Here is a 22,433-nt window from a genome sequence, read left to right on the forward strand (position 1 = left end):
TAACGTACTTAATGTAAATACACAAAATCCTTACAAATTTGGAGAGGGGAAGTGCCGATATTTTGAGAAAAACCGTTACGGCCTAGAACCCCGCAACCGTGCACTTTAAGCCAAATTGGTAATAACCTTTTTTGTAGATAATTAAATTTCCTATCTTTCCTAAGTCCATTTTTTTTTTAATTTCAAGGGGTGGTCGCTGTTTTTGTAGGTAAGAAGGCAAATTATTTATTGTTAATTATGTGACCAACGTTAACATTTTTCATATATTTATTGAATTTTTATCATTAAACTGTGTATACTCATTATACCATGCATATATGAAATATACATAGTATATTAAGTTTAGTCCCAAGTTTGTAACGCTTAAAAATAATGATGCTAGGAAAAAAATTTTGTCATAGCTGTTCATAAAATTACCTAATTAGTCCATTTCCGGTTGTCCGTCCGTCCGTCCGTCTGTGGACACGCTAACTCAAAAACGAAAAAAGATATCGAGCTGAAATTTTTACAGCGTACTCAGGACGTAAAAAGTGAGGTCAAGTTCGTAAATGAGCATCATAGGTCAATTGGGTCTTGGGTCCGTAGGACCCATCTTGTAAACCGTTAGAGATAGAACAAAAGTTTAAATGTAAAAAATGTTCCTTATAAAAAAATAAAAAACTTTTGTTTGAAACATTTTTTTGTAAACATCACTGTTTACCCACGAGGGCGTTAATTAGGTGCAAATTTTATAGTATGCATTAATATAAGTGTATATCAGTGTGTGTGTGTGTGTTTATTTAAAAGTGAATATCTTTTTTTATTTACGTGACGTCAAAAAACCAACGATTGCGCATCAACACTGTCTATACATTTTTGTATGTGTTATGTGATAAAGAAATCAACACTGACTATGCATGGTATTTCAACAATTAACTAAGTCAATTGTTTCTTTTCACTTGTTTTGTACTAATCTTGCACTCGATGTTTGCAACATTAAACGCGTTATAACTTCATAAATATTTATTTTAGAAAAAAAGTTTAGAGTAAAAGTTTTAGCAAATTTATAAATTGAAAAGTTAAGCTATTATCATTTTCTTATTTAAACAAATATTAGAAGAGATATCGGTTAAATAGTCACTAAGTAAATCGTCATAGAAGTATAAGTCATAAAAGGGAGGTAATTTAATTATCTACAATAAAGGTTATTACCTTTTTTGATCTAAAATGCACAGTGATGAAGACATAGTCTAAAACGGTTTTCCTGAAAATGGAGGCACTTCCTCTGCGTATTTTTTTAAGGATTTTGTTCAGAACGTGATACTGAACCTATTTAAATAATAAAAAACTCCTGTAATTTAGTGCATTATGGATAAGATCTATATTACCTGTGGTTTTATTTCTACTATAAATTGTAAAATATTTCAAACCATTTGTTTGTAAAATGGAAAATTAATTTTGAAATGAAGCTATTGCTTTAAGGGTTGGCGGTAGGCAAAAACGAACTAAAACACTGTACAATCAGTGTAATCAAGATATAACATGCAAACTCTCAGATTAATAACAGGCTATTAATACGACGTAAATATCAAATAGGTAAACTTCAAAAATCTTACTTTTGATTTTTAAAATCACGTATTGTTCTCTCACTAAACCTAACAGCGCGCGCCGACGGATTGCAAATAAAGAGGGCGCCACCTGCTATCATTTGACGGGCTGACGGCAATGAAGCGGTTTTTCGACTGTTAAATAAACCTACAGAGCATTTGTTCCTTTCGACCTGGCGTTACTTTTGTAGGTACCCGATCTCCCAACAATACCATATTTTTACTAAAAAATAAAGTAAAAGTAATTCCTTAATCAGAACATAAATTATACATGCATCAACCTTAAACAGAATAATCTAGGTTGTGTGAGAGTTGAACGAGATGGTTTTTTTAGGTAGAAAAGGTATCACATTCGAAATAATATCATTTTTAACTTTTAAGACAGAGTAACAAGCAGTTATAGTCCATTGGCGCATGACAAAAAAATTTAATGACTCTATCTCACCCTTGACATTTTGCATATGCATTCGTTATTACCATAAATTCTTACACATAAAAATTCACGGAAAATAGGTGTGGTCTTTCTCCGGTACCTAAAAATATGTTTTGTAGCGTCTATAACGAGGAATAGATAACACAATTTCAATTTCAAAGTAACTTATTGTTCGGTAATCCTTCCTGTTAAAACAACAAAAAATCAGATGTACATCAATTTCAAGCTTGTGGATGCAATCCAAAATTTTGTTGGCCTCATGACGAAGAATAGCATCATACTGGGTACATCCACAAAACTTCTAAAGTGTAAAAAAATTACTTGTTTGCTCGAAAATATGTTTTTAATTTTGTAGGTTCAAAAAAACTGTTAAACTGTCAAATACTTGCCTAATTTTTTGAATTAAGAAAGAGATCGTTGACTCAAGAAATATTCACTTGTTATAAGAAGTTTTTTAAATCTATAGTACAAGAGGCTGTATAAGGTCGATCTTCATTCATCTGATAACCAGATGAGACATATTTTTGATGCAAATTTATTGATTTTTGAACACTCCTATCATATTTTTTCTATCGAAAAGTTTTTCTGCTATTTCTAATTAAATTAACTAATTAATATTTTCATAAAAGGTTTTTTTCAGCAAGTCTACACCATTATTTTTGTAGTTAAATTTTGTTTCTTCTGAAAGTCAATATAGATAGTTGCACCGATCCGGTAACCAATCGAAATTGGTATCAGAAAAATGATAATTTAATTACGAAAATAATGGTATAGGTTAACCTGAAAAAAACTGTTCATGGAAAAAATTGATTAAAATTAATTGAATTAAAGAAGTGAAAACAAACAATTGAATTATTTATTGAAATACCATGTATAGACAGTGTTGATTACGGAATCGGTTTTTTTTATACATCATGTAAGTGAAAAACGGTAGCCACTAATAAATAGCCACACAGAACTGATATTCCCATATAATACATACTGTATAATTTGCGCTTGATTTGCGCCCTCAAGGGTAAACAGCGATGTCTACAAAAAAATGTTTCTAACAAAAGTTATTTCTTTTTATAAGGAACATTAGATTTAAATTTTGGTTCTATCTCTAACGGTTTACAAGATGGGTTGACTTATGTTGCTCATTTAAGCACTAGAACTCACTTTTTACGCCCGGAGCACACTATAAGAATTTCAACTTGTTATCATTTTTCGTTTTTGTGTTATCATATTGACAGACAGACGGACAGACGGACAGATGGACAGACAACCGAAGATGGACTAATTATTTGATTTTTTGAACACCTATACAAAAATTTTGTTCGTAGTAGGTATCAATATTTTTAAGCATTACTAACTTGGGACTAAACTTAGCATACCTTGATATATTTCATATACAGGGCGTTCTGTTATTAACTGCAGATCGTTGGCCTACAATATAAGCTCATAAAGACGAACAAAAAAGCTCCTTACCAAATTTCGATCTGAGGCCTAATTTGGGAGATGTGACTATGGGAAAATAGAAAGATTTATGAATTCACAGACCTATCAAATTCATTAAATTAGTAGGTGTCACTTTAGAATATAAAGGAGACTATCATTAAACATTATTTGATTGCAAATTGATTTAATTGGGTAGTGAATACTAAACAAAATATTTTGTTGTTATTATTTATAAAGAAAACAAAAATATAATTCACCAATAGACAGTTAGATATGGGAGGTATCAAATTATATATTAATATAGATACGGGGTAGGGGGGAATAAATACAGAACACAAAATCTTTAACATTGTATCATTTTACAACTTCAACACACAACATACATACTTTGGTTTGTCTCGGTGTATGTGTATCTCAGCATATATTTAGCAAAACGGACCATAGTATATGCTTAACGTATGTGATATTCGCACGATAAGTTACGTACAACACTTAATTTACCAACAAACTTAGTGTATGTTTTAATGGGTTAGTTTTTATAATAAAAAAAGTAGCCCAATAGAGATTTTTGTAAGAATTTTGCATTTACAGACGCCTTCCACTATGATAAAACACATCCTCTATTGAACTCTGATTCGCTAAAGATATATTAATTTATTTTGTTCATTATCTCGCAAAGTAGGCCTCAGATCCAAAAGTGGAAAATAACTTATTCCTTCGTGTTTTTGAGCTTATTCTGCAGGATAATGATCTGCGGTCAATATCAGAACGCATTGTATACCTGGTATAAAAATAACCATGAACATTTTTAGGCATGTGCCGGTGGCCTATCAGTGACAAAGTGGAACAAACACAAACAAGAACAATAAAAAAAAAGAATACTTTTCTTCTATCCTTTTCGGTTTTTTTTGCACTTATTGTAAAGCGTGGCATTTTTAATGATATTTCATTTTGTTATTTGAAATGAAAATAAATGAACATTCTCGACTGGTGAGAGCTCTAGCTAGCTAGAGGAACACAAGAGAGCTTGGCTAGAGAGCACAAGCTTTTTATATTATTCTTTTGTTTGGTGAACGAATATATTTAAATTAGTGTCAGTATTGCTGCTGTTAGCTGTTTGGTAAAGAAGTATATATGTGTCTACAAAAAAAAGTAACTTAAAACTACCAAGACATAGTTAACAAGCTCCAAGGTACAATGTATTTCAAAAGTAGACACTTTGCTTTTTGGAAGAAGTAACTCGTCTTTTTTCAGGATGACGAATTCGTACAGTTAAAGCTGTTACAAATAAAGAAAAAGGAAAGAAACTGTTCGTATTTTTCTAAAACCTCATTAATAACGCAAATATCATTAATAACGCATGAGTTAAAGGCGTATTTTTTTATTTGTTAATAAACAATAAATTGTAAATACAATTAATGTTAAAGTTGACTTACAAAATTGATAAATTCAATTGAATTACGTATACGTTATAACAGTTTTCGATTATTTGAAAAACGCTTAAAATTTACAAGTCATACTAGTTGCCTAGTTACTAATTTTTTAAGTGAACTCTAACATTTATCGTTCCATTGAATAATAATTTATTGTTTAATAACAAATAGAAATATTTGCGCCACTAACTCATTCAGTAGTAATGATATTTAGCACCTAAGAGACACATTCCATGGAGTTTTAGCAAAATGCGAGCGGTTTCTTTCACTTTTCTTTATTAGCCGATTTTTGTAACATCTTTTACTGTGCCATATAGCTTCTTTGTGTATGTCCACTCAGAAATTTCTTTACCTTTTTTTAATTTTCACTTTTCCCTTCTACAGGGTAAGCCATTTTTTGTTAGGTATTTAAACATTGAATTACTTTGACATTTTTCAATCAATTGAGTTAGACATGTTTTTGAAATGTCAATGCAGTACAATTTTAACCATGACTTGCTTCACACCGAAATCGTGACGTCGTACATTGAAAATAGTTGTCCAGTTCACGGGACCGAAATGAACGGGAAAGTTTAAGATCGTCAACATACTATTCATCAACGACGAAGGCGTTCCAATATACTGTATGAAGCGGTCAGAGAGAGCTTTGCTCGGGTCTTAAATGAGTACTGAATCGTCACCAAATAATCGCTCGATCGGTGACGCTAAAACTTATTTTTGGAAGAAACTTTTGATGATCGACAAGTCCCATTTCTCACTCTCCGGTGGCGGTGTCAATAAGCAAAATGGCCGCAAAAGGCCATATTTCATGTGTGGCTTGTATGACTTTTCAGACAACATTTTTACTATCAAAATAAAGGTTCTTGCAGAAATTCAGCTTATTCCATGTAATTCCGTAGCTAAGATATTTGGAGTAAAAGAAACACAATCTTTTGAACCTCTACGAATATGAAAAATTAAACGGCTTTATTTATTGACTTTTGAAAGTAATTTGAGTCATTGGAAGATGTAATCGGTGAAGAAGGCTAGTGTTATCAGTTTTTGGTTGTCCTTAATTTTGATTCAATCTGTTTTCATTCGAAAAAAAATATTTTCAAAATACCTAGGTATACATTAAAAGGGGTATGAGGATCCGGTTCATTAATTATAAGCTTCAAAAGTCAGAGATTTTGTTTTTTAAATTCTCAAATACTACTTGAAAAAAAAAACAAAAACTTGTAACTATAATTTGCTTATTTAAAGCATCATCGTATTAACTTTTCGTACTTACTTTCAGGTACAAAACTTAAGCCCTATTATTTCTCTACTTTCTCCATGTTTTATTTATTTTTTTTTTAAATGTTTATAAATAAATGATCACAGTTAATATTATAGGCCTTTTTGAACATATTTTGTAGAATAATCTGACAATTACCTTTAGAAAAAAATATAACCTAATTCAAAAGTACTAGAAATGGATAAATTTTTTATAATACATTTTAGTATTCGAATCGCACCTTTGAAAAAAAAAATCATTTTTGAAGTCATTTTAGAAACAGAATGGTTTTAAAAGTTTGATATTATTAACCGACTGCGACTGTCAATGGATCTGTCTTTAGACACGTAAGTTATTGATTTGTTTTAAATAAATACCAAAATCGCAGAGTATTTTATTTGACGAGTGTTAGTTCCAGAACATGCTTTAATATACCCATACTAGCTCGACCCGTGCGGAAGTTCACTCCCGTAGTTACCGTTATCCGTGGGTACTCTGTACCCGTGGCTAAACACAGCAAACAACAATTTCGTAGAAAAGTGAAAAAATTAAAAGTTCTTAAATTAATATTCTAGAGTATTAGGAGAGCATCTGAAAAAACTAACATGTTTTCCCAATAATGTTTTGAGTAAAACTAGCATGTTTGCCTACTGAATTTATTATTAAAATTTTTTTAAATTTATGATATTTTTTCATTCAAATTATTTGTCTAGCGAGTTTTTTCCTAAACGGTACACTTTTGGATTGTTTTTGTCAAACCTAGACATGAAAAGCTAGAAAATAAGGAGTGAATCATGGAATTACATAAAGGAATAAGGAAGATAGGGATAGGGCAGAAGAAAAATTGGTAGAGGAATGGTATACAAGATACAATTAAGTTGAAAACCTCCTCGCTTTTTGAAGTCGGTTAAATATACAAAATTTTATAAACAACAAAAAGTTAAGAAAATTTTTCATTATAATTATCTACAAAAATGAATGTTTTTTTTTTTGTTTTAAGTTTTATTTATACTTGTTATTAAGAATTATTATTTGAACTGATAAAAAAAAAACGAACTAAAATTTATATGATGCAATTTCTCTCAGTCTAACTGTCGCTAAATTATATTGTCGCATTCACACGATATATGGTTTAAGGCTATACAGTCACTACTGATTATTTATATAATTAACAGTAAATTCTGAATATTTAACCCTAGTTTCTATTACCTAATTAATGTCGAGTATTCCAAAGTTTGCCCCCTTTAAAAAAATTTGATGGCCTACCATTTATTTAAAAAAATCTACCGCTTTGTAAGAAATTTTTTAGTTTCGTTTTTCTTTGAAAAACAGGTTAGAAAAATAATAAAAGTGGTAATTTATCAATAGTAATTTACTTTCATTTTAATTATAGGTAATTTTATTACAAATATGATATAAAAATTACATACAGAACAAAATTAAAACTTAATATTATTTCTCTAGCCTGGTTTTTTCTAAGCAGTACATTTTTAGACTATTTTTCGTAATGGAAATTGATTAAGGTAGTTCCTCCGCGACCGTCCAGTCAAAAAGTTTTGGACTAATACTATCATTCAGTGCATTAACTGTGCTATGACTATTATACATATACCATATATTATTTTCACAAGACTGTAGTTCCTCACTACTGTTTCTAGTATACATATAAACACACACACTATGAAATATGCCTTTAACATTAGTCTTCATATCTTTTCCACAAAAATCATCGCTAAAACGAGTTATTTATTTAAGTTTTTTATCGAAACTATATGGTAAATAATTTTTATTTTTATTTATATATTTTCTAAATATAGTATTCTACATTATATTAGTTTTTCATAGAGATGGTGGACGTCATTCATTGGTAAATAAATATAATATTTGTAAATTTGTGTATTTTTATACACTTCTCCCATGTACACGTACAAATTGCGTCACTTTTAATTGCTAATATCTCATGTATGGCATGGTAAATCATCTTCTAATTTTAACAGCAAGTGTATTATGAATTAAATATTTTATATTCTGAGTTTTGAGAAATTCTTGGAATATCACTTTCGTGTAGGTACTACCTTAAGAAATAAGAAAGATTGTGACAAAAAAACCGGCTAGGAAAAAAATATATATGATTAATCTTTTTCTCCCACTATTTTAATAATTCGTTTTCCACAATTAATCCTTATCGGTTGCTAAAATTGTTTGTATTCCTGTTGGAAAGCCAGGTACATCATTATTCCTTTCTTTTAAGTTTAATTTCCGGATTGGAATGTTTAAAAAGAGAAAGAAACATGTGTTTTTTTAATGAAAATTTATAAAAAAATTTTTTGAAGGAACTAAGACGAAATATTAAGAAAAAATTAGAAACGTTTTACAAAACAAATAAATATGTAACCGTTCCAGTTTTTTATCTTCGTAAGTTTTAGTTCCTGAGGTTAAAAATATTAAAATATTGAAAAAATTAAAAAAAAAAAAAACTATTTGGCTATTCACACGTTTTTCTTATGTGCTATGCCTGAGAAATTAAATGCAGGTAAACTATGCACTTTACGTAAAGGTTCTTTTCCAATTTATAAAACTAGTAACTTGAGAATGGCTAAAATAGGCAATATTTATTATGTTCAAATTGGTTTACAAGGTCCCAGATAATTTCAGAAGATACTTTAAAAACTTGTCAATGCAAAAAGGAAAATCATTGAAATGAAAAATTGTAAGTTACTCAAAAATTATGTGCATAAAATGTACTATGCATCATAGTAACTGTACCGAAAAAATAAGGTGACATTGTAATTATTTTGAAAATTCTTTATTTATTCTTCCAAATCAATTTCATCTCCTTCAAAGTAATCCACTCCCGATGCAATGCATTTATGCCAACGGATTTTTCAATCTTCGTTACACTGGTTGTAGTCACTTTCCGGGATTGCTTTCAGTTCCGTCGTCGCTGCGGCTTGAATCTCCTCTATCGTATCAAAACAGTGTCCCCGGAGCGGTCTTTTAAGCTTGCTGAACAGCCAGAAGTGGCGAAGTCGCACGGTGCCAGATCAGGTGAATACGGTGTTTACGGAACGATATGGGCTGAGTTTTTGACGAAATGATCACGAATTATGAGTGCAGTATAGGATGGTGCATTATCGTGGTGTAAAAACCATGAATTGTCTTTCCACAAATCCGGCCTTTTTAGGCGGATAGCGTTGCGAATGACGCATAACGTTCAAATAATATTCCTTGTTGACTGTTTGGCCGGGCGGAAGGAATTCATATTGCACAACAAACGCGCGCAGTTTAAATTCAAATGTCACCTTATTTTTTGGACACAGCATATATGTTCACACGAATCGAAATATTTCAATAATCAACAAACTTTCTAAGAAGCTCGACACTTACACTGAAATAAATATGATAAACTTGCACTAGCATGTGAATGAACACATACAAAAAAAAAAAGATTGAAAATAAAAATTATTAATTTTTTCCAAACAACATTTCGATGTGGTTGTTGAAAATGTGCTTCTCTTTTGAGAAGGTCTATTAGATTTGTGTCAATCACTGTCAATAAAAGTTTTAACATTTACCACATCACCCACCGCATGTCTGTGGTAAAGATTTCCTCTATTCTATATGTTTCTACAAGAATTAACAACAATTTCACACTATTTCAAATGAAATATATTCTATTATTTTCTTTAACTCCCTTGTAAACCCGCAGGAAGAAGTAAGTTTTTAACATAAATATATCCATTTTATTTTTTTTATCCGCAGTTAAAAACTGCTAGATCCAACGATGGAACCAACAGTAGCAGGCAGCGTTTTCTTTTATCTACTAAAAGCCGCCTAACCTCTAAAATTCACACTTAAAAAAAAATGCTTAAAAGCAAGCAATAAAATTTAGCCCCAAGAGAGAAAATTTAAATGTATCATCTCATCGTTGACGAAAAGCTCATCCAATTTCAACTTTTAAGCAACCTGGAAAAATATTGTGGGCTCAGGCCCGTTTTAAATTTTGACGTTGTAAGTAGGGCCATGTGAGTCTTATTCTAGACTCACATGTAGGTACGAAGGAAGCATTCAAGTTTGTATTTAAATATCTCAAAACCCGCATGTTTTGGATTAAAGACTTTTTTTTTATTTCTGCTTTTCCCCTAATTTTAAGTAACGATTGAAAGCACTGTTTTGTTAGTCAACAACATTAACTTATTTATGTTTGTTTACTAAATTTTGTATACAAAATTAAACGATAAAGTCATTCGATAATTATTAATACTTTCTATGATTAAATAGTGGAAACTATAAAGACAAATACCTTTAACTCGTCGTATTAACACACAAGCATTCACATCAACCGTTCGGTAAACTTTAGTTGATTGATGTGAGATTTGCTCTCGCGTCCTGCACGTGCGTCAAATATTTTCTGCGTTAAATGTTCTTTAACTTTGTAAATCATAACCTCTACATAATATGTATTATATAAATGTATATTTTAATGCACTAGCTAATTAAAACAAGTGAAAACAAACAATTGACTGAGTTAATTGTTGAAATACCATGTATAGACAGTGTTGATTACTCTGTCACATTACACATACATACATGTCACACACATGTATGTTATAACTGATATAGTTATAACATACATACTATTCAATTTGCGCATAATTTGCGCTCTCACGGGTAAACAGTGATGTTTACGAAAAAATGTTTCAAACAAAAGTTGGTTATTTTTTCATAAGGAACATTTACATTTGAACTTTTGTTGTATCTCTAACAGTTTACAAGATGGGTTCCACAGACCCAAGACCCAATTGACCTCTGTTGCTCATTTACGAACTCGAACTCACTTTTTACGTCCTCAGCACTCTATAAAAATTTCAGCTTGATATCACTTTTCGTTTTTGAGTAATCGTGATGACAGACGGACATACAGACGAAAGACGACAGACGACAGACAGACAACCGGAAATGGACTAATTAGATGATTTTATGAACACCTATATCAAAATTGTATTTATAGCATCAATATTTTTAAGCGTTACAAACTTGGGACTAAACTTAATATACTATGTATATTTCATATATACATGGTATAATAGTTTCACTGCGTGATTATTGAATGATGTCTGAGGGTAAAAATATAAGAGCAGAGAAATAATCTTAATAATTTAAATTCATTCTAAATAGTATCTCCAAAAATTGCCGACTTTATAGTTCTTTTGCTTACACATTTTCATGATGAAAATTCTCGCAATTTATAAAGGACTTTTATTTGAAAAAAAAAAATATTTTTTAAAACTGTGGATAGGTTGAAAATATTCATAATTCGAAAATAAATAAATTTATATGAAGAAAGCAAAAGTATCAACCACAAATGATATTTGAAAAATAATAGTTTTGTGTTTTAAATCGAGCTTAAATTTCATTTAAACTAGCTTATGACAAGGAAGTCAAGTGATCCATATGTAATTTTTTTGTTGTGGTTTGAGTTAAATATCTGTGTCACTTACACTACAAGATATCTTTAAAATATATTTTATTCTTTTATATTTTTTATTTTTTTTAAATAAAAACATAGATAGAATAAAATTGCTTGTATTATATCGTTTTAATGTCATCACTATGCATGTGTGTAGAAAAGTAAGATCGCTTGTTTAACCATTCAGAATAATACTTGGGAAGTTGAATTTTACATAAAGTCTGTTAAGTGTGGTATTTGAGTTAGATATATACGTTATGGTGCCTGAGTTTTAATGGAGTGAAAATAGCTTGTGATAATAAAATATATCATTATCAGTATCGTGCACCTACATACATTTACACCTACATACATTTTAATCAATGAAATTTTATGGATGATCATAAGAGTTCACAACTTTATTTCCGCTTATTAGAATAATTGTTAATATGTAAACTTACAGTACCTGGATGATCGAGCTTTACTCTATATTTTTTAAGTAAAAAAGACACAAATTTTATCCTAATATAAGAAACATTTAAAATGTCTCCACAAAAATACCAAATTGAATGTCCGAGTAATGTACTTTATTTCGCCGCCAATAGATGTCAGGAGGATGAAGTGTCTTATTTTGCACATGTTTCAGGTTTTTCTGAAAACACCAATAGAACGACGATTTCTAGAAATATAAACTAGCTAGATCGATTTTTCGCCGCAAAAACCTCCTGCATACTTTTCAGGACAATTGTTATAGCCGTTTCGGAGATTGCTGATATATATATATATATATATACACTCGGGGAAGTCTCCAAAGATTTTCCTAAAAATTATTATGCAGGAGGAAGGTATATGCTCGTTCAAAAAATGATTTAAGTATTTATTTCAGATATTAAAAAAAACTTTTTTTATTATTTAACGTGTTTAATCCAATCTTAGGGTTTCACCCCTGAATCAAACGAAAGAAGCTGAATTTTTGTAAAAAAAAACCTTTAATTTGATAGTAAAAATGTTGTCACGTATGCGCGTGCTTAGATATTCTAAGTCAAAGGCCACAAAAATCTGTTTTTTTATAATATCTCGTTTTCGTTGCCTTCAATCGCATTTATATCTTAATATATATATAAATCTCGTGTCACAAAGTTTGTCCTCAATGGACTCCTAAACCACTTAACCGATTATAATAACTTGAGAGATAGGATAGTTTAAATCTCAAATTATAGTCGCAATTTTAATTTATTGCTAATTATTTGTCTGTTATTATTTGACTGTCACAATTATCTGTTAACTCCAAATGATTCTAACAGATGTCGATACCTTTCGACTGGGTTGAGTAAGTAATCAATAGCTATGGTAAATAGTTTTATCAAAATAATGTACTAAGTATTGTACACATTGAAAAGGTCTACAGAAAAGTCCGTGATGGTATATGTCTATCTCTTATGCATTGCACCTTCAACGTTGCATTGCACCCGTGCGAAGCCGGGGCGGGTCACTAGTTTATTATAAAAGTTGTAGAGGATAAATTCTCTACAAATTTGGTTTGAAACTCTTTTTGTACGTTGAACTTTTTTATAAATAGAGGGTGCAGAAGATGGAGCGCTCCGCTTAACGTACTCCAGCGCTGGGTCAAAATTTATAAATATAAGGTATTGAATAATTATATAAGGGGCCATCCATAAATTACGTCACACAAATTTCAGGACTTTTTAACCCCTCCCCCCGTCCTTGTCACATTTTGAAAAACCCCTCTCCCCTGACGTAACGTCACACATTTTCCAATTTTATCGGAAAATAATATATAAAAAAACATTTATTTCCATTTATTCTTATATTTATTGAATAATCTTTTAATTTCAATTAATTGTATTTTACTATGAATTAATTTACTTCTTGATTACGATAAGTGCTATATAATTTATCGACGATCGAGTATTCCGATTATGATATTTTATGAACAGATTGTAACCATATTTGTTGAACGTGGATCCGAATTAGGATCTCCGAGTCCTACACTGTAACCACAGTATCGAGATTGAAGCACAGTGAAGGACGATCGAAGATTAAGCTGCTTGAGCCACAGCTGCACCCGATGGCTACGACGTCCTTATTATAAAGATATATAATAAAGATTGCGTTTGTAAATGTTTAATTTTTTTTTACCTATAAATTTCGCGTTTGGACATCACAAATTTTGAAATGTGATGTCACAAAGCATTTGACCCCCCTGCACCTTGCCACACAATGTCACATTCGAATGATACCTTCCTCTCCCTTCAAGGTGTGACGTAATTTATGGATGGCCCCTAAGTAGTATTTAATGACTAATTAAGTAAAAAAAATCGTCTAATAAATAGAGTTAATCGGGAATATCAGTCTATTATGTGATGTTTTTACTTAATTTTTCATAAATTCCATTATGATGAAATATTTATACGGAACCAGAATATGTGTTAAAACAATATATTTGTGATATCAGTTGTATTTGTCTCAAGAAGTGTAATAAAATTATTATTCGAAATCTTTTATCTAGAAATTATTTTTACTATAAAAATATAAAATGGATGACTTTGTTTACAAACCTGTAAACATATTTAAACGACCCGAACAACTATAATTTTGTGATTTTATAGTTTTTTTTGTTTGTGTAAGAAACGTTTATTCCTGATATAAACAAATTTAAAAATTTTTATAGCTCTTTAAAGTTCAATTTTGACCAAAAACTAGAGTACAAATCTTTCAAAATTGAATGCATTTCCGTCTTACTCATTCATTTAAAAAACAAATAGATTAAAAATTAAAGACCGTTCTGATTTGACTTTTATTACGGATACTTAAATTCTGTGGTCGAAATGCGCCCTTGTTCTTCATATAAATATATATATATATATATATATATATATATATATATATATATATATATATATATATATATATATATATATGTTTTCCAATTTTCACTCACTTTTCGTAGCAATTGAGGTCGTATTTTACCCATAAAACGCAGCATGTTGTATTCCAAGTGTTCAAGCATTTCTGTTTTATTGACTAAGACAAGTATTTTTTAAATATATCCAAAGAAAACAAGTGGAAACAAACAATTGACTGAGTTAATTGTTGAAATACCATGCATAGTCAGTGTTGATTTCTTTATCACATTACACATACAAACATGTGACACATACATAACTGATAATCAAGTATAGTACATAATATAAAATTTCCGCCTAATTGGCGTCCTCACGGGTAAACAGTGATGTTTACGAAAAAATGTTTCAAACAAAAGTTGTTTAATTTTTGATAAGGAACATTTTTAACATTTAAATTTTTGTTATATCTGTAACGGTTTACAAGATGAGTCCTACGGACCCAGGACTCAATTGACCTATGATGCTCATTTACGAACTTGACCTCACTTTTTACGTCCTGAGTACGCTGTTCAGCTCGATATCTTTTTTCGTTTTTGAGTTATCGTGTCCACAGACGGACGGGCGGACAACCGGAAATGGACTAATTAGGTGATTTTATGAACACCTATGACACAATTTTTTTCCTAGCATGATTATTTTTAAGCGGTACAAACTTGGGACTAAACTTAATATACTATGTATATTTCATAAGGAGCTACATAAGCTGAACGAGTTATTGAAAAAATTACACATTTTTCTTAAAATCGAATATTGCAGTTTTATTTTTCAAGAATTTTAATTTCGAAAACTAAGCGTCTGAAGAAAAAATAACTTTAAACTGACATGATCTTGTGAGGTTAACTGACACCAATTAACAGGTCTATTACGTGAAATTACTAAAAAAATTACAATTTATTTAACATATTATAAAAAAAAAAAAAAAATTGAAATTTCCACAATTTGCAACTGTTTCTCTAGAAACTAGTTGATCTAAAAATATCTTTTACTTTTTTTACTATGAAAATAAATTTTTACATTTATTTAAAATTTTTGTGTATATTTTATATAAATATCATTGAGACATGTAATAGATTTTGTTAGCTCAACACATTATACCACTTAACATATCTAGATATTCCAGTATCGGGTGTAAACGAGTCGAATTGCCAAATCCTTTACTGTATAACGAGTATTTCAGTTCTCCAATTACCACTGCAGATAATGATCATGGTCAATTCAAATATTGGCGGTAAGTATTTGAAAAATAAAAAATTTCATTATCTTTTAACAATTCAATGTGACTCGAAAATATCCATAAAAAAATTCAATAAAAGGAAATAATTTTGACATTTATTACAAACCATTTTATATAATTATAATTTAAAAATATTTAATTATACCATAAGGATAAACAGTTCGTATAATATTTAAAAAGCCTCAATGGTTGTTATTTAAAAATCTTAAAATTCATCACAACAACAAGTAGGTCTTATAAATGAATACCAGAAAAAAATTATGAATATAAATTTTTTATTTCATTTTTTTTTTTTAAAGATTGAAAATTACACTCTTAAAATATCCATTATATGTATAAGCTGCTATTATAGGGCCGTCAATTTAACAAACAAACAAAAAACAGCTCTTTATGGCCTTTCTTATCAAACAGGAAGTGGAATAGTCACATGCTAGTTTGTTAAGAAAAACTCTCGTGAGCCCTCGAAAAATTTTTGCAGGATTATTTATCTGCTATCTCTTTTTTTTTTTACTTTTTTGATATACATACGTTTTCATAGTGTAGTGGGCTTAACGTAATCAACGTTGTGTAATAAAAAATTGAACTGTTTATACTCAAATAATTATACGAATTTTTTATTGTTAAGTTTACTACATACAAATTCAATATAATTCACAACACTTCACACTAATTTTAATGTATATAGATAGACGAGTACTTCACGTCACTCGTTCTGTAATTTACTTGAAGAGTCTGTATTGTAATCTCTTCTATTGTAATCTGTGTTGACGGTATCGCACACTGCTGTTTATACCTATAGTTAAAATCCATTGTTTGTATCGTCTAGCAAATTCTAGAACTGTCACGTATGTTCTATTGCATATATCTTACTTGTAATTGTGACCATGCAGTCTAGCAAATTCTAGAACGGTCACGTATGTTCTATTGCATAAATTTTACTATAAAACGATATTGTTTGTTTCTTTTTAGAACTGTCTAGAGTACATTTGTTTTTAATATAGTACTGTATGTGTGTGTTAATTGTTAACACCACAATAGCATGACATCAAATAGAAACAGAAGATGGTTGCAACCCCGTTGCAAAATTACACCTCGGAAATCGTCTTTGTCACGAATTTAAAAAAAATTAACTAAAGAAGGTTGCAGCCCCATAAAATCACCCCTTAGAAGTGACAATATTAAGAATCTAGAAATTTTTTGCTATCTGTAACTTCTAGGGGTGGTTTTAATGGGGTTGCAACCACTTTTAGCTGCCTTTTGATTTTCAGTGTGAAATTTAGAATTTTATAAATTTTTATCTTTCTCACTTCTAGGGATGGTTTTATTGGAGTTGTTCCACCACTTTTCCACATTTTCCGGCTTATTAAGAGTACTTTTAAGTGTATTAAAATAAAACACAAATTGTCTGAATTAAATTAATTAAATAAATTAGAAACTTTTAATCACTCGTAAGTGTTTAAAAATAAAAATCTATGTTATCTAAAATGATTCTGTTTACACTTGCTTAAATATTTTTATTTTTTTAGTTTCTCCTTTTTAGTTTTTGAAAGTTTGCCAACTTTTACAAGATTCACCATTTACTTCGCTAGCGTGTAACTACATATAATCAAAATTTAAGTTTAAAAAAAATATATATAATATAAATAAATAAAAAGTTGTTTTAATAATTTTATCCCTTGTTATGTTTGCCTTCTTTCTCGGTGTATTTATTTCAATGAAATTTAAACTTCTTGTTAGAAAGTTGTTATTTTCATCTCGAAAAATAAAATCGAAAACAATATTTTTAGGCCAATCAAATAAAACATTGAACGCTGCTGGATCAAATAAGATATTTTGATTTTTTTGATATGTTCTTTGTAATGTAAGGGCAATGTTAAATTCAAGTTTTTGACCTTGGCAAACGACCGAGTCGCACAAAAACATATTAAAACCTCGAAAACCTTACCTTACTCTATTTTTTGTCAATATTGAACTAGAAGGGCTGGTCAAAAACTACTGCATCCATTTTTAAAGAACATTCAATTTGCATAAATTTGAAACCAAGTCAGTTTTATTGGGACCGATATTTTCAGAGATACAGCTTTTCAAAGTGCGTCTATTTTTGCGTCTAAGTTTCACGATTTTTCACAAAATTTCATTTTGTTAGACAGAACAAAAGTTTAAATGTAATAATTGTCCCTAAAAAGATTAAAACAATTTTGTATGAAACATTTTTTCGAAAACATCACTGTTTACCTGTACGAAGGCGCAAATAAGGATAAAACTTGGATGTTCATTTTCTCCAAAACTCTAAAAGATAGGTAGTTAGAAACTTGCAATACTTTCGAAAGTTTTCGAAATCGCTATGATAGATAAAAGTATACAGGCGAAACTATATAGATTTAAAACTATTTTGGGGATTATAATTTCGTGATAAAGTATAACACAATATATTTTTGAAAAGTGCTAATTACGTTTTATCATTCGATACCTAACACGGTATCATTAAAGCAAAATTTGTTTTTAGTTCATGACTGTATGTCGTCTAGAGGGCAACATATTCAATTCAGTGTGACATCTCATAGCCTATAACCAGCGAATGCTCAAGGCGCTTTTATTGATATCTCACTTGTCAAATTAAGATAAGTAGTTTAGAAGCTAGGAGTAAATAGACGAAATAAACAACCTTTACATTCATGCATACATACCTATCAAACAAATACCCTTATTGGTTGTCGCGGAAAAAATACCCTCATTTCAGAAGAAATATTGTGCTGTAAATAGTTATACCTGAAAATAATAAATTTTACTCGAAATAACTGTCATAGGTTAGGTAAGGTTACATTAACTGTACACGAAGGACACACTTAGGCTATAGAGGCCAATGTGATACCATATATATGTGTTTTACCACCTTTCCGCTGATAATTTCATTTATCAGCTCCTCAATTTCAGAGACTGAGTGCACCTCCTTCATGCATATACCATGCACTACACCAGCCCATCACAACTATTTATTAAATTATTTTTGTTGCGACGGCGGGAATCGAATCTACTACCCTAAGCATGCCGCGTACGGTATGACGGACGGTATCGCCTTAACCAACTTAACTAATAGGGCGACATAGCTGTCGTAATTAAATTCGAAAACAAATAAAACATTGACAAGCAGCTTTCAGATTATCTATATTCTCTTAAAATACCTTTATTTCAATATGCAAATATTGTTAATTTAAAAATAATTGTACAGACATCTTCTTCTATCATAATTAAATCAGGAAATTATTGGTTTGGTGTCTCAAAGCCACATTCGCTACGACCTGTTTCAATGAAATTTTCATGTATATATCTTTCCATTCATTCTCATTTACATTATTCATCTTATAAAAATTACTTTAGTAGTTGAGTTCTTCAGTCATTACTGACTGTACTGCTATACTAAAGACTAAAGTTGTTCAACCTTTTGTTTGTACGAAACCCACCATAACTTTTTAATTCATGTACTTAAAAAGAGAGTTTTAAATGTATGAGTGAGTATAAAGTATATGTGTGTTTGTGTGAAAATTATGAAAGATGAGAAGAATTACTGAAGACACAGTCATAGCAAAAGGTTTCTTTTTTTATGTATTCAATAAAAATTCAAGATTAAATCCTAACTTGTTATATAATAAATAATATATAACTTCTTTTAATCATTCTGGGGCTATGCTTTTTAGTGAAGTTGTATAGAGACTGGCTTAATCAGAAACGTTGGAACTGTTTCAAGAAAAAAATAAATTGGAAATATGTGAACTTAAGGATGTTAATATTTTTTTTCAATTTTGATGGTGAATTATATTATAACTTCACAATATAAGACGCAAAGTACAAATAAAATTTTACGATATCTGAAATAATTTTCAAAATATCGAAAATCGAAAGTTTTGTTTAATTATATTTAGTTTTCGATATTTCAAAAACCAAAGCATATATCGAAAAATTCATATTTTTCGTCTACATTCACAAAATTCATGATCAAAGTTGAAAATAAGGTCCAAATAATTTCAACTTCTAGTCTAAGCGTGTCTTGGCGTTCGTACAACCTTATAATAAAAAAATTATGTAAACGAAAGGAGGACGTGATTAACAAAAACGTTTCTAACTATCTAATACTCGACGATTTTTAAAAACCCAATAACTTTAATACAAAATGCACGCATTAGTTTCCACTCACTATAGCTGCAGTTCTTGACCTCTTTGAGCTGCTTGGTTTTTCTATTTAGTGTCACTTCGGCTACATTGAAGTTAGCACGTCTGTGAAAAACACGCAAATAAGTTATACCCAAAATGGCCACGTTATATGTATACAGGGTATCCCTCGTTGGATAATTTTAAGTAGAAAATGCCCTACATACTTTTGTCTAAAACCCAATAGTTATGGAGTTATAAGCACTATTAAATTTAATCAATAAAGTAAAGAGAACGTTGAGTACCTTAAGTGGTTTAATGTTTTAATAATTAAAAATGTTGGTAGTAAAAGTATGAGTTCAAATTTTCAGAGCTCAAGTGTATTTTGTGTACCTATAAAAAAACCATGTTCTTTAAGATTTTATAGAAGTTTTATTTTTATTTTTTCATGCAAAAACCATTTAATTATGACACTATGATTGTCAAGTGATTAAAGAGAATCTTATATATCTCGTGGTGACATTATAATTACAGATTAAATTATCATGTATATACTTTTTATCAAGCAATTAATATTTTATTTCAATAAAAAGAGTAATTGACTGACAAAATCTAACCAGGCAAATCCGTATAAACGTACAAGTTTCTAATTTTTTAAAGATTTTACTCAACCAAATTTAAATCAAAAGGTAAAAAAGTTAAAATAATAAAAATTTCACAACAAATTTATAGCCGTGAAAGCGTTCTTTTCTAGAAACAGAGTGTTGGCATTTTGAAAGACGAATAATATTTTTGTGAATATTGCCAAAACGTCTGTTTCAAAAAATAAAATTTAAAAGTGTCAGTGCTCGCGTGGTGAGTAGTTTGCTCGATTTAAAACATAAATAACTTTTATTTTTCCTTATGGATTATGGTATTATGGAAACAAACCCTTTTGAAAATGTCGGTATGTTGTCATGTGCAGATTTCTAACTATAACGTCAGAATAAACACTTAATAATTCTTTTAAAGGTTAGAAATTAGAAATGTGTAGATGCAAAAGAAAAACATGAAAAACTAAAGCATTATATTTTTTAAATAATACTAAAGAAAATTTTGAACTAACCACATAAGACAAATTATAAATATTATCATATTATTATTAAATCCGGACATATAATTATAAATAATTCCAGACAGATTCGGTAGTGTCTAATTAAAGGATAGTCATGACCGACTGACATCTTCAAAAAGGTTCGTTTCTGTAATGCCACAAGTCACAAGTGCACTTGTTGAAAGTGAATTAGTGACTTTTTACAAGTTGGTTTTATACTTGTGAGTAGTACACATTTAAAAAATAGTGTATCGCCGCTTTCTCATAAATTGATAGTGAGCCATTCAGGCTTCCGTACGTAAATGGCCAACAAGCAGGGACAATAATACAATAATTCAAATTTTAAATCAAATAAAGACGAAAAACATTTATCTTTAATATCACAATTTAACTTTTATCCAAGTGATGTAAGATAAGTAAGTTTACGAGTGAATTATGTTAAGAAGCAAATATAACAAAAAAAAATTTCCATACATAATTGAAAATTCAAATTTTCAAATGTGCAAAGTGTTTAGACAATAAATGTTTGTTTTTTCACATATTTTTTTTTGCTGTTTTGTTTTATTCTACTAAGAATTTGTTCGTTTAAGCTCGACGTATCATTATTAAGTGTAGGTAGAAGAAGATAGAGTTATTACAGTTTCAATAATGCTGTTTTTTACTTCTTACATTTTGGAGTCTGAAAAGAACAAGATATAATAAAATTATATAACACAAGTTGACTGTATCCTGCATGAATTTTTCTTATTGCGTTTTTATACCATGCATATATCTAATATGCAAGGTATATTAAGTTTCGTCCCAAGTTTGTAACGCTTAAAAATATTGATGCTACGAAAAAAATTTTGGTAAAGGTGTTCATAGAATCACCTTATTAGTCCATTTCCGGTTGTCTGTCCGTCTGTCTGCCAACACGATAACTCAAAAACGAAATGAGATATCAAGCTGAAATTTTTATAGCGTACTCAAAACGTAAAAAGTGAGGTGTAGTTCGTAAATAAGCAATATAGGTCAATTGAGTCTTGGGTCTGTAGGACCCATCTTGTAAACCGTTAGAGATAGAAGAAAAATTTAAATGTAAAAAATGATCCTCATGAAAAAAATAAACAACTTTTGTCTGAAACATTTTTTTGTAAACATCACTGTTTACAATCACATGAGAAAATCAGTTATGTGTGTGTGGCTATTTAAAAGTGGATATCATTTTTTATTTACGTGGCGTCAAAAAACAAATGACTACGTCATCAACACTGTCTATACAGATAATTCAACAATTATCTCAGTCAATTGTTTGTTTTCACTTGTTTTTTCTTGTTTTTTGTTGTTGTATATATTTGTTATTATAAGAATAAATTTTTGTGTTTATATTTTCATAGACGAAAAAACATTGAATGTTTAAGGGGTGATGTAGTGGAGAGAGGAAATTGAAGAAAATGAATA

At 29.8% G+C, this 22,433-nt stretch overlaps 1 protein-coding gene and 1 long non-coding RNA gene across 2 annotated transcripts in view; both read right to left on the reverse strand.

The window, feature by feature from the left end:
- The window catches only part of LOC123293059 (connectin), a 445,382-nt gene that overhangs the window by 319,168 nt on the left and 103,781 nt on the right, over nucleotides 1–22,433 (reverse strand). The gene's annotated exons all lie outside the window — the stretch shown is intronic.
- On the reverse strand, nucleotides 24–20,791 carry LOC123293859. Its single transcript, XR_006535055.1, has 4 exons — nucleotides 20,781–20,791; nucleotides 7,580–7,589; nucleotides 3,820–3,821; nucleotides 24–150 (listed from the first exon to the last, which is right to left on the reverse strand). It is a non-coding gene; the product is annotated as an uncharacterized LOC123293859 (long non-coding RNA).

Source organism: Chrysoperla carnea, chromosome 2, assembly GCF_905475395.1.
Source record: "Chrysoperla carnea chromosome 2, inChrCarn1.1, whole genome shotgun sequence".
Classification (NCBI taxonomy): Eukaryota; Metazoa; Arthropoda; class Insecta; order Neuroptera; family Chrysopidae; genus Chrysoperla; species Chrysoperla carnea.